Source organism: Mauremys mutica, chromosome 6 (genome assembly GCF_020497125.1).
Source record: "Mauremys mutica isolate MM-2020 ecotype Southern chromosome 6, ASM2049712v1, whole genome shotgun sequence".
Classification (NCBI taxonomy): Eukaryota; Metazoa; Chordata; order Testudines; family Geoemydidae; genus Mauremys; species Mauremys mutica.
Window position 1 is genome coordinate 53,426,914 of NC_059077.1, and position 11,677 is coordinate 53,438,590.

The 11,677-nt window shown below is 36.9% G+C and overlaps 1 long non-coding RNA gene across 1 annotated transcript; it reads left to right on the plus strand.

Moving 5' to 3' along the window:
- Positions 1 to 1,310: 1,310 nt before the first annotated feature.
- Positions 1,311 to 11,171, plus strand: LOC123372350. The gene is made up of 3 exons (XR_006580231.1): positions 1,311 to 1,446; positions 8,015 to 8,151; positions 10,431 to 11,171. It is a non-coding gene; the product is annotated as an uncharacterized LOC123372350 (long non-coding RNA).
- Positions 11,172 to 11,677: the final 506 nt, after the last annotated feature.

Below are 11,677 nucleotides of genomic sequence, written 5' to 3' on the forward strand. Positions count from 1 at the left end.
GTGAAGTCGTTTGTTCCATGCTTTCACTCTGCGTGAGTATTTACACCTACACATATCTATAGATATGGACACACACTTTGACTAGTCTCTATAAGAAAGTTTCTGGAAAAATAGGCAGCAACTGTTCTGTTTATAACATTTTGCTGCCTGTTCTCTTGCTAGGCATTCAAATATTACATTAATTATTGCTACTGCCTGTAACAATGTGGACTTCATTACAGTTCAGGGGATTTTTACCCACCTTCAGCTAACATTCATAGAAAAACTAGCTGCATTTTGTACACACATAAATTGATGGATCTCTTTTTTGTTTTGTTTGATAAAGGCTGATTTTGAACTGGAGGGACATTACAGTTGTCTTGTCAGTTAGTATGATTTGAAAGTGAGTCTGTGTAGTGCTTTAGCATGCCCTCAGCAATCAGGCTTTAGACTCACGAGGCTTTGATTGTAGGAGTTGCCTTATTTGCATTGATGAGGATGAGCCAGCTGCTGGAGCATACAGAACTGCACCTGACACAATCACTGAGTTCAGGATTAGCACAGGGAATCAGGAATCCACTACGCTATATGGCAATCTCAGCCCTACATTAGAGTCACTCATGCAAAATGACCCAAATTTGCAATGAACACAATTAGCAATCCAAAAATGCATGTTAATTTAGGGGCTGACATTTTCTTGCGTTTTACTTATTAAATATAACGATTATATGCAGTTTAGTATGCAAGGCTAGGAAAGAATATTAAGCTTCCACCCCCCATCCCCGAACCCTAATAAACATTTGAACTGTTAGATTCCCCCTTATATTTGGGAAGGCATTAAATTTTGTATTCTGCAATACTAAGGGTCTTTTTCTGCTATTTGCTTGCAATAATAAAATAAGGAACAACCGGTTTTTAAAGGATCATTTCAGATTTATAGGATAAAAATCCTTCTGTACAATTTTCCTCCTGTGTTCAAAACCCACACACACTTAAATCACTCACTACTCTTCTTCATAACAGGAAGATGTTTCATCAAAGTTAAAGTGAATGTGTTAGATTCTAACAAAGTAGGGTTTTCTTCCCCACAAGATTGTTGAGTGTACATATAAAGAAAAACCTGAGGTATGTTTCCCCAGGAATTTAGTGTAGGTAGGTATTGAAATTCTCACCTATGCTTTGAAAAAACATTTTGCAAAAATTGAATAAGTGATAATTCGGAGCAAAAGCTTGCAGTTCAAAAGCTAAAGCTCCCATTGGAGAACAGAAAATTTAATGAGCTTTTAATGGAATGCAATGCTCAGAGTAGTAAATTATTTGTTAGTTGACGATGCAATCAGCATGCTGATTAAGGTTGCTTGGTTTTTTACTAAACATTAACTGAATGAAAACGGTTAGTCCTTGTTGTTCTGCTTGGGGGGCTTTGGTGAAGCAAATGGACTTTCAGAACAGAGATTGTCAATAAAGGTGAGTGCACTCCAGGTGTCATTTGAATATGGTGATAAAATACTTCTGATAAATATTTAAAAGCATTTTAAATCCACAATGTTCGCCTAGTGTATTGTGAACTCTGTTTAAAGAAACAGTGGGCCTAGAAAGGCCTATCCTGTTTCTTTCTCTAGATATATAGATACATTTTATATTTCATTGCTAATTTAAAAAAATGTTACCTTCAAAATGCAAGTTTAAACATAAATGTATCTAAATCATAGATTTTTGTAGACGTGAGCCTGCAATAGGAAACAAAAATTACTAGGACACTAAAGAAAGAATGACTATTCTCTGGCAAGATTAGAAGAAAAAGTATAAATAAGCAATTTTAAATTTACCTGAATTTTATATGTAATAAAATAAATAATTGTTCAAATATTTAAAATGTTTGCTAAAAAGATGTTATTCTGAAGGAAACTCCATTTTTATATTTCAATTATATGTCTTCTTTTAGTGAAGGGGAGGAGTGGCATTAACACCACAGTAGAGAGGCTGTTTATTGTTCTCATATAACAATATTTACTCCATTGAATCTTTAGACAAGTCTTGGATAGCATAGATCATTTCATGTATTGACTGTGCTTCTGTTTTGAAACAAGGTTTATCCTTTTGGTCATCTGTTTGCTTTGGTCTATAGATTTATGAAAGACAAAGGGCAATTAAAAAAAAGAATTATAGATGAGGGGCTTTCCATTTTATTGTTAACGATTACAAAGTTCTTCTATAAATCCCAATTAGCTTAATCATCGCGTTGTTCACTAATAATGATCAGGTACGCTTAAAATCCAATAAATAACTATCTATGTGTTTTAACTATTCCTGTTTATGACCCAAGAGGTTAAAAGCCTTTGACTGGCATTTGACTTCTGACCTCATATAAATGTTATCTTATCAGTTCCTGCTTGTTAGCTTGTATTGAGTGCTTGTCCCTTATGGCTTTTAGATAAAGGGGGTTTTATTATATTTCCTACTGAAACTGAACCATTTGCTTTGTTCTTAGTCTGTAGTTTCAGCCCACATAGTAACCTTGTAACCTAACAGTTTTGCTGAATGGGCTGAAACCCAACTATTTACAGTTTATATTCAGTCTTATTTTTATCTTAGCTCACTGGGATGAATCTAATGATATTGTCATGTGGCCGTTTTGTTTTTATTAATAATCTTAAATTTAGATCCTACCTACAAACTAAGCTCTGAATATCAGAGATTTTTAATAGAGAATTTAAAATAATTGTAGGTTTGGTCAAGGTGAGATGAGTTAACTATGTCTGGAAACCCAAATCTCAGCAGCTTAATGAAAGAGCCATTCGATATATTTTTAAATTCTCAGATATATTATTTTAACACTCTATTTCATAAGCTTTTAAGAGAAAAGAATGGTGTAATGTTGCCCACGTCTTTCCTTGTGTACTGCATAATAAAGCCAGGATCTCTTTTTCTTGGCGTGTTTTTTTGTTGAACTGTGTGTGACACACGTACACACGTATAGACTTGTATATATCGCTATGATGACTAAAAGTACAGTAGGCATTGCTACTGTTATACACATATGTAATGTGCACTTGATTTATATATACCGAAATGTATCTAATGCTTTTTATTATCATTACTTGCAGGGATTTGGGGGGACGGCTGAGGGCGGGGGGCGAGGCGGAAGGAGAACAGCTCTAGTTCCTCTATCTGGTTTGCAAAAGAATAATGTGTTGCTAAAGAATAGTTTAGATTGATTTTCCTGTAGAAATTGGACTATAATCATAGGAAAAGAATGAAAAGGCAGCCATCTTGTGGGTGTCATCTTGTACTTTTTATCCTTAATTCTTTTCCAGTCAGCCTTTCTTTGGCTGTGATATTGCCTTTCACATTAATTAGTCTCGAAGATAATACATGATATATAAAAATATATTTACATCATTCCTTATGCTAGAGGAAAAGTTGCATTCCCCTTTGGCACTTCAAGCAATCACTGTCTAGCGGTTACAAGAAAACTACGTCTGCCTTGATATTTACTCATACATATGAATGAAACATCATTTTTGCATTGTAACGATGTGTTGAAACGGATTTACAAAAAGCAAATATGTAAGCAAAATTTTATTCTTAGGAACAAGATTAATTTGTCTGCAAACTAATATGCAGATATACCACTCAAGAAATAGGAAATCTGCAGCATGCTCCCATTTCCAAATTAACTTTGGGGTTTCTGATTTTATGATACCTATTGCTGGATTAATTAGTTATTGTTTTAATTGGTAATACGTCCTGCGTTGGCACTGATCAGCATGAATGCTGTCAGTGTAGACTGTATTGAGATCATATTTTAGTAAAAAGTATACTTACTCCCAATTCCAACTTTATATTTCAACTATTATATTTTTAATTTTGGACATAGGTTAAATATATCAACTGCAAAAAGAAAAATATTCAAAAGAATACTGGTTCCTATGTAAATTAAGATATGATCAAATGTTACCTTCTGCCTTCATAAACAAAAATTCTGCATTCACTGATACGTTTTTTGTTAAAGACGAAAACCAGAAATACTAGCTCAAAGTTATACCAGTAAATATGTGAGAAATAACAGGTGGAGATATTCATCAATGGAAAAAACGTAGTCAGTGCTACACTCATTTAACATGCAGACACTTTGGTTCAGTATAAATAGCCATAGAACGTATTGATTACTGGCAATTTATAAATAAACTGTAATAAGTAGCATGAAAAGTATCTGTGGGTTGTTTGGAGACCTGCAAAAATATATTGTGGATTAATTTTTAATTCTTCTTTCTAAAAACAGGCTTGAAAAGCAAAACAAAATAGCAGCACTAATTAGTGTTTGTTCAGCCCTTTGTAAATGCAAAGCTCTGTCGAAGTGCTAAGTGTTATTAATAACTCTGAGAACACAGATAATTCGTGACTTTTGAGTTTTCGGAGTAATAATATACACACAGAGTCTACTTTCCATCCTCCGGGGAACATAAACCAAACTTTTGTTCCTTCTATTTCGGGGGGATTTTTAGAAAGGTTTTGCAGACAGTAATTGCAGAGATCTATTTCCAGGAGGAAAAATAAATGCGGATTAGGAGGGAAACAGTGATACTTCCCCCAAGAACCACTTTCGTGTGTGTTAATAGTGTAATAGACAAAAGTGACTTTTTACACTCTTTTACTTTTCAGATAGTCCCTCTGAGTATGCTTTGATATGGACCATATTCTGATGACACTTAACCATGGGGAAATGGTTTGTTTAATTTCTAGTGAATGTGGAATTATAATAAATACATTTCACATATATATTTCATTTTATTTTGTTATGCCACTAAAAAGTCACTCTACTTCAACAGTACCAAAAACTGAGGAAGTGTGGGTCTAGACAGAACTCTTTAATTACTGCTCTTACTGTGTTCTATTATATCCTCTATCATAGTACGAATATACAAAGAGAAATCCTTCAACTCTTTTTGTCTTCAGACACTAAACTTACTGTTGTTCTAGAGATTGTTGTGCGGTGTTCTTGTAAACGTGTCAAACTTTGCAGTACCTTATGCGCTTGCTTTTTATTCATCAGCTATAGTATTAATTCATGTGGCAGGCTCTGCTCCTTTCTTTCTTGAATAGGAACAGAACACCCTACAACGGATTAATTTCCTTGTATGTATAAGGATAATTAACTCATTCTCTTCCTTTTAAGGGTATTAGTATTAATGTTCTGTAGAATGCATGCGCATATTTCTCTGAATCTGTTCATATTGCGACTCCACGCCCAAGAAAGTCTCAACTAAGTTCAGATCACTTATCTGATTGTCTCACTACTTACAAAAAAAAAGGCAATTATTTTCAGGTGATGCACCTTCCCCACCAAAGAGCCCCAGTTGCAATGCAGAGAGCTAACAAAACAGGTTTGTTTGTAAGATGATCGTGCTGAACTTTCGAAAGCTGTAAAAAGCCGTTTGGCATAAAGTCCCCTAAATCAGACCTAAATAATTTTTCCGGCTAAGAGAGAGGAAAGTAGCTAGAGCGTCTGGTGAGACACGTAAATCTTGTCCTGGGCTTTGTTCGGGCTAGGGGCGAGGGGTTGCTTCTCAGTAACTCCCAGTGTATATAGCCAGTTATTTATGTCCTGGGCCCCCTGCAGTGGGTGCTACCTTGTTGTGTATGCGAGTTGCTGCCACCCTTCCAAAACATCGCGCAGCTCGGGAAAAGTCAAGCACGGAAAAGTCCTGATTTTCATTTAAATAGTCAAAACCATGATGCATTTGGGCTATTATGATAGGACAGCTCCCATGAAAAGATTATTTGAACTACAAAGGCATTCATTTAGGCTCGCGATGCTGCAAAAGGGCCTGCTAGAAATTAGCAGCCTGTCCTGGTATTTGGAGAGCAAGAGTGACAACTTATTGGAAGTTCTCAAGGAATCATTTATATTTCACACTCCACTAGGCAGCTGATTTGAGATTGTCTGTTAGCATAACAAAGGCTCTGAGCCTGTGAACTTCAGAAACCTTTCGACCTCTTAGCTACTGGCATGAATAGCCCCCAGCCCTGCCTATAGAGATCTCCCAAAGCTCCCCTGTTCGTGGCTAAATTGTTAATCAGGGTAATTTAATATAGTTTTCAATATGCCTCATCTCTTATTGGGCAAGGTATTCACAGATTTCCCCCCTCCCGAAAAAAGTTCTCTTTCATTCAAGTGTGAGAGGGGCAGCTGCAGAGAGAACCCACCCCCCACTCCCTTCAAGTCCCCCTTGAACTGCAATGTAGCCACCACGGTGGAGATCAGAAGGGAAATTCACAAGCAGCAGCAATCCCTTTCCTTGGACTCCAACCTGAACCTGAAATTCCCGACTGTTTACCCCCGCCTCCTCAGCCCTCCCTCCCAAACAGACACAACAAAAAACTCGGGTCCAGCCATAACTGAAGCAATTACTCCGCCACAAGTTCCCATATGCCACACCTCCCCTCTTCCCCGCACAACCAAGACCCATCACACACAGCAAGTCATATAGCCACCTTGCCAGTTGCCACTCATACACACACACACACTCCCTCTCTCTTTCTTACTTCAAAAGTAAATTTGTTTGCTGAAAAGAGACCTCTCACACATACATTTATTTTAAGCCAATTAAAATTAAAACCTAAGAGACTTTGTAGGACTTTATTCAATAGTATGAAAAACATGTATGAAATTCAGATCTTGCAATACTTATTGATCTCAAAGAAATGCCTTTCCTTCAGTTTTCACCACTGCAGCTCTGAAGGAGTAAACCCAGCTACAGATCTTTCTGCACACAGACACATTAACACAGTACTCTTATTGCAAATCATGCTTCTATTTCACATCAAGCTAAATTAGAAGAGCTGTTTCATAGGGGAAAAAATACTGAAATCGCTATTTGCATTTTTCCCACCTCCTCCCCTCAAATTTAAACAGGCTAATCCATGGCTTCCAACTGGGCTAGTGATTTCGAAATTAAAATCTACACTTGATTTTTGTCCTTTTAGATATCTCCTTTTAGTTTGTGTGGTTCTTTATGCATATTTTTTTGTTCTTCCCTTGTATTGCCTGAGTTGGGGATCAGTATATTGCTTGCAGTGCATTCCTGGATAACCCTGGGGCAAATCCCTCTCTCCTTCTCACACCCCAAATCTGGTTATTATAGTTTTCATCTGTGTTTTTGACTCATTGTGTTGACAAAGGTTGCTGAGCTCAAAGTTTCCCTGGTTCAAACTTTACAGAGTTTTAGAGGCATTGATTTTGGATCCCCATTGTCTGGTTTTCTGACACACGCCCAATTGCTGGCTACACTGATCAGAGCTGCTGAAAGATGCGGGGGACAGTGTAGATTATTTGCTTACATTAGTGAAATGATCATGGGGACACAGGGTCTATTGAAGTCAACTGGAAATTTACAATTGACTTCAACTGCAGTATATTCAGGCCTTAGATATGCAATATCAATGGACATCTTTATGTTTTGAACATCACATACTACTTGTACACAGTCTAATATTTATTTTAAATCCCTAAAATCATGTCCCAGTCACATTAGTATCTAACAAGTAAAGGCAGCTTTGAGAAAAGAACAAAGAAAACATAGCTGTGAGTATAACAGTTGTGAGTATGTTGAAATCTCAAAAACATTTTCAGTATTTTACTTTCCAAGAAATAAAGCTTTTGTTTTTCTTTGCCTTTTAGATTTTAAATGCTTTTGCATCTGGCGTGTATAGTAATAATACAATGTTCTCCTTAATTTTGAATTTCCTTATTTAAAGTCTACAGTTCCCTTGCTGTAATACTACTGTCTACCACTAATTTCCAGATTTTGGCAAAATATGTGCGTAAATATTTCCAATAAATAGACACAATTTTTACTTTCCAAAAAATGTATATTGAAGATTTTAAAATGAAATAAATAAGCTTGTGTCTTTCTATATAAATTCAGGGAGGAGGGAACCTCTTGTTTCTTTTAACTATGAGATGGTGAAATGACATCATTTACATTTTTTCCATGCTTTTGCTTATTATCACTTTTTCTTTTTTCATTAGCTTTTTTCCTTCATTAGAATTTATGATCCATAGCCATCATTACACTTTCACATCTCTGAGTTTCTGTTGAATTTTCTTTGAGAGGTTAATAAACATAAAGGAGGAGAAAGGATGTCTTTGCTCTATAGCATGCAAAGGTACGTTGTATTAAGAATGTTTTTAATTTTTATTTCAAATTATTTCCAGCGTCTTAATCAAAATAGTTATAAACCGAGTTGGAAATCAAGTTTATTTGGGATTAAGGAATAATGTGAGTTTCCTCCCAGAAAATAAAGAATTGTTTTGCTGCACATCAGGCTATATTTTCTTTTGGTTGTTTCAAAGCTGCTTCCATATAGTAGTACAATTTGGGCCTGTTGTATTTGAAAATAAAGGATGTATATTTGGGATGGTGTTTGACGGGGGAATGAACGCAGACACCAGAACAATTATATTACAATCCCATTGGGAATGCCAGCACCAAATTTAGCCAGACTGATGGGGCACTGTCTAGACGGTCCCTTTTGTGTATCAGCTGTTTTTTCCCTGCTTTATTGTCCTCTCTGAATGTATAACTTGAACCTGCATATGGATCCCAAACATAACCATTCCTGCCACCCTACTTTGCTATAAAAACCTCTTATCAGCATCAGGATAATAATCAAATGCTTTGTGTATATAATGCGCACACACAATTATACAAATAAATAATACTATTTAATATGTATACACAATTATACTATTTATTAGTGTAAGTGCATATGCAAAAGTTCACTCATACTAATAAATAGTATAATATACATGCACAATTATTGTACTAATATATAATATACACATGTCTTATAATTAAAATACAGTTTGGTAGAATTATCAGTTGAGGTCGTAAGGCTGATGAATAAGAACCCTATGTAGTGGCTGTGGTTCTGGTGTATGTCTTTCTTATTAGAGAAATGTAGATTAGGGTAGAAATGTTGCTCTCTTTTCATATACTCCACCTCTTCCCAAAAGAAGATAGGAAATAAATAAAACAAGCAGGTTTTGTGAAGAGGCAATTAGGAACTATCTTACATGTAAATTACAACCTTTCAATTTTGAAAAGGGCAAAGGATAAAAAGCAGGAATATTTATTAAATGTTTACACTGTAATTAACAGCACAGACTGCTCAGTTTTTCACTTACGAAACCTAATATAGATCTGGAATTAGGCATGTTCTAATAACCCTGAGCACTGGGGGCCACTTGTTTGAATTTTGTTCAGAAAAAAAGGTGCGGATAGGGCTAATATCTGAGGGGAAGTGACTACAAAACTGAACTGTATAATTTAATATGTACTTAATCATGAGGGGAAAAATATTTATAATAATCTGAAGTCATCATGGCTAGAAACATCCAATGAAGAGATTCTTTTTTAAAACCTCCTAGATAATATGAGCAAGTTATGAGACTCTACTGCACACAGTCTGGAAAAATCTGTAGTAGCAGTCCCAGCATATGGAAATGTGCAGTGAACTTTCCAACCCCATACCAATAGCCCTGTATTTTTAGGTACTCCCTGAAACTATTTTCTTTGGTCACTGATGTGCCACGCTTTGCTTATAGCAAGTTAATAGCCGTATTAACTTAGTATCTGTTTTCTATCTTTGTTTATCAAAGACAGTGACCATAGCATTTGGGCTTTGCACTGGCTCCTTGCACCTTTCATTAGACCACACCCTTTTTGACTTTACAAGTTCATTACAGGTATGGCAGTGCAATTTCTGAAGCAGAATGTGGGTCACGTATTGTAGTAGTTAGCGAGGGTCTTCAGCATGCCTGCCAAGAGAACATCTGATTCTTGGGTACAAAACTTCTAGACATGCCTTTGACTTCAGTATTTTTGTTTCACCTATGTTCCCCCTTGCACTGCCTGGCACCAAGGCAAGCCAAAGAGCAAAAATCCGTGCCAACAGAAGGCCTAATTCATAAAACTGAGGAGTGGTAACTGCAATATGTTTCTCCCTTTCTCTGTGTTTGCAAAAGCCCTCCATGATACACACTGTGACCGGGGCTTCACAGGGTTTTGGGAGCCATGTCAGACAATATGGAAGCAGAACTTGGGCAGTGCCATGCTATTCAAGTAGATATCTGTGCAGAAATTATTACTGCTTCTTGCATGCCTCAGTGTTCCAACTGGATAAAATCAGGAGTACAGCTTAGGTGCCAATGTTGAGCACCATTAGTTTAAAATAAGAACTTAACTGAAATGAACCCAGTGGACTCAGATTAGTTCCTAGTGAGCCACAAAGCATATTCTAGTGAGCATCAGTTTATGGCCACCTTTACCCAATTCCACACTTAATCTAACAATAGTTCTACTTGCTGCATTAAGGCATAATAAACCATCAACTGTACTTTTAGGTATTTACTTTTTTCAGTCTAAAGAAGATATCTCTTGTAGGTTGCAGAAGAAAAAGAAACTCCTCGGTATAAAGAAACTTGCATTTTGGCTGTATGCACTATACTTCACCTGTGGCTAAATACAGGACTCGAGATTTCAAAGTCATGATGCTTCATCCCATGATGCTTCATTCCTGCTCCACCATGATGCTTCATCCCTCCCTGCTCCGTCATGATCCATCACAAAATCTCCTGCTCTGGACAATTAGGATCTGATCCATTTTTGGGCAGGGGGTGGGGAGGGAGGAAGAATGTTTGCTTCCTGATTTCAGTGAATAGGGAAGGATACACAAACGTACTCAGTGATTTACTGTATACTCTGGCATATCATGTGAGTTAAATGGTTGTAGAATTATGATTATAAGACTTAGTGCTTGAAAATCAAAATTGAAGTACAGAAGTGGTATGATCCACAATGACTGATAACTTCGCTGTGGGCACTGGGCCAAATAGGTTTAGAGGAAATTCTGGAAAAAAAGCTGCTCCACATTGCTCACACCATTCAGAATATCAGGGTAAATCAGATTCAATAATTCATTGGGAAGTCCTGGTCACCTATACAGCTATTTCACACATGTTGAGGGCTGTGGGAGCATCAGTGGGAAAGTCCGCTGCTGATGATCAACTCCTGTAGCATATGAGGAATAGACACTCGGTCACCTGTGGTAGAGTAAAGATTCACAGGTTAGCAACTGCCCCTGGTGTAAACCATTGCCAGCTACAATGATATATGGTGCACGGCAAAAGGCACAAGACAATGATTTTTCAGAACTGCATTGACAGGAAATGTGGGCAAACTAGTAGACTCAGTTGTCCCCTCAGTTGTCCATTTTATATGTTAATGCAGCTGTAAATTGCTATCAGGTCCCATTACATGTATGGTATCAATTTGCTGAAGTACAACCAGCTGTTATGGTTCCCAATACAATGTACATTGCATTATGCTGGTGTCATTGGCAAGCTTTTCCTGTGTGCAATGCACTGTAGGCAGCAACTCTGGTAATCTGGGAACAGTAATTTCCTTCTATTTAATAAATTGTGTGTAATAGAGCCTTCTTTTGGGGGCATAGCACAATGCTGGCCGTAAAGCAAGTATGTGATGGTTCATCTGTGATGGTACAGATGAGACGTGAATGCCATACAGTCAGATCACATGCTGCACAAACGCATTTTAGGGGGACGGGGAGCTAGGATATGTATACTCTCCATTCAGGCCTGCCCACTTGCCACCTCATATAATCCAAAGCA